Source organism: Palaemon carinicauda, chromosome 2, assembly GCF_036898095.1.
Source record: "Palaemon carinicauda isolate YSFRI2023 chromosome 2, ASM3689809v2, whole genome shotgun sequence".
NCBI classification, from domain to species: Eukaryota; Metazoa; Arthropoda; class Malacostraca; order Decapoda; family Palaemonidae; genus Palaemon; species Palaemon carinicauda.
The window spans coordinates 28,104,241-28,107,025 of record NC_090726.1 but is presented as its reverse complement, the minus strand read 5'-3'; the positions used below and the strand labels follow the sequence as shown (position 1 = coordinate 28,107,025).

At 29.9% G+C, this 2,785-nt stretch overlaps 1 protein-coding gene across 1 annotated transcript in view; it reads left to right on the top strand.

The window, feature by feature from the left end:
- The first annotated feature begins 2,740 nt into the window (after positions 1–2,740).
- Positions 2,741–2,785, top strand: part of LOC137615725 (uncharacterized) — a 12,907-nt gene continuing 12,862 nt past the window's right edge. Inside the window, exon 1 of the mRNA XM_068345466.1 lies at positions 2,741–2,785. This exon is cut by the window's right edge and continues 185 nt beyond it. The gene's annotated coding sequence lies outside the window, so the exon portion shown is untranslated.

The following is a 2,785-nucleotide window of genomic DNA, read 5'->3' as shown; positions in this document are numbered from 1 at the left end:
TATTTTTCATAATTTCTTCAATGCGTCATACACTCATCAGTTTTAAAGTACTTATAAAATTCACGTTTTCTTTATAGACTTTTAATCCTTTTTTTATGATTATTTCATACGTCCGTGTTAGAATTATTAATCATATGACATATTACATTCGTATAATTTCATAGAATATAATCCAGTTTCCATTTATTTCGTAAATATTTCATAGTTTTCTTATGCTGTATACAATCATTATGACGTTTAGTATTCATGTAAATCCATAAACCGAATTCATATTTTTTTTTTCATATGTATCTTTAAGTGTCTCATACATTGATCAAAATATTTATTATTTCTAAGAATCTTCCTAATATATACTTCCTTATGAAATATATATATATATATATATATATATATATATATATATATATATATATATATATATATATATATATATATATATATATATATATTATTTAGTGGGACATACATACGCAATATCATTTATAGACAGGATGCCATTTTCCATCCGCATAACTTCACTTCTTTAACATTAGAATTCGATAATATTTTCAAGTTTTCCATGTACAGTATTTCCTGCTTGAAGTATCTATCAATTCTTTAGCTCCCTATAGGTGTTTGGGTACGTGAGGCCATTCATCCCTTGAGTGCAAATTCAGGAAGAACCCAACACTTGCTCTATGAAGTATTAGTTAGAAGAAGTTTGTACAACAGCAAGGGAGATGCGAAGCAAAAAGCAGATAAAGTAGAACGAGAAGGGTAATCCATACAGAGCGCAGACCTCCGCCACGGTAGCTTATTTCTCGACCTGTTAATCGACCTTAACCTTGACCTTTGACCTAAACATGTATTAATTGGCTTGGATTTTCATACACTCAAATATGTCAATATATAACTTTTAGAATATACGAACATGTATTATTCGGCAACTATTCATTCCTGTCATTTACTGCCCTTTATTTGCTTTTCTTTTTTCTTTTTTTCTTCCTCTTGTTCTCATTGCAAAACCAAAAATCTAAACTTGGTAATAGTTTCCATTCGGGAATTTTACATCTGTTATATATATACAGTACACATAACACACATACACATATGTATACATCCACACGCACAAATCTCCCCTATATAATAAAGACCAACGAGTCTGACTATATATAAAATGCATACACACATACACACACACATATATATATATATATATATATATATATATATATATATATATATATAGAATACATATATATATATATATATATATATATATATATATAATTGTATATATATATATATGTATATATATATATATATATATATATGTATATATATATATATATATATATATATATATATATATATATATATATATATATACAGTATATATATATATATATATATATATATATATATATATATATATATATATATATATATATGCGTGTGTGTATGTATGTATATAATCACTGTCACGCCAATTGCATTGTCAAACGTATCACTATTTGGTCTCTTCCTATCTCCCGGGTAGGGTGGAAAAGAAATAGTCATACTCCGGTGAGAAGGTTTGTAGTTAATATATAATAGGAGGAGATGGTGGTAAGGTTGAATCTTTGCTTGTGTGTGCATAGCTATATAAGTATTTAGTCGTCATATTTGACGAGAGAGAGAGAGAGAGAGAGAGAGAGAGAGAGAGAGAGAGAGAGAGAGAGAGAGAGAGAGAGAGAGAGAGAGAGATTATTTCCATCAGAAGCTATTCACGTATAGAAAGAAGCATTACTTAACCTCACTGTATTTTAAAAGTTACACTGCTTTGGTTACCTAAAAATATCACAATACATAAAAAAATTATCAGCTCTATCAAAAGCAATTAGATTAGGCTTTATATCCTTTCACAACACAAACGATAACGACCCACAAAAACGATAATTGCCATTTGAAGCTTGATTGATGGTCCTGAAAAATCTTCACGAATCTGAAAAATATCAAAGTAATAAAGATGATATTTCTTAACGTAGGAGTGAAAGAATACAAACACTGTCCATCAAGGAAAACAATAATAGAAGAATTCCTCGGGGAAAACCATCCTTACAAATGAGGCCAAATGTTATATGAGAGAATGATGCTAAGTGCCACTATTCACTATAAAAGTGTTTGATAAGTGAATGATGATGTAAAATTTCTAATTGTAAATTTTACGTTTATATTTTTTTAGGATTGATGTAAGGCAAAATGAATCATGATTTGATACAATAGCTGTTATAATTTTGCAGAATTTAATTACATACATTCCTTCGACTAATAGCGACCATTCATCATGCCTTTGTGGCGGAATTACATCGCATAGTATTAATAATTTATCTTGCATCTGTTTTATAAGTATCATTTGACAACATTCCCTATTCAATTATAAATCTAAATTGTACGTATTCCCATGCTTAAGAAAATCAGAAGCAAAGCCATAGTTTATGTTTTGGTGGCGGACATACTTATGAGTTTGCTTAATGACATACATATGATATCATGCATTCCATCAAGAACAGCCCACTCCCCAAACATGTGTAAGATACAGGATAAAATCTTGAATTAAAGGAGTTAACAAACAGAAATGTAATGTGATCTCTCAAGTCATGGTGGGTTTTTTGCCCTGCCACGCACTACTCTGAAAGTGCCCTTGAAGCATCACAGCTTGGGAATCCCTGTGACGCAAAAAGTCTGTGTAAACTCAGTTGTGAAGTCATAGGTTAAAAGTGCTTTTCCTCGACCAATTGTGCTCATTACTCTGCCGTCTAGCAAG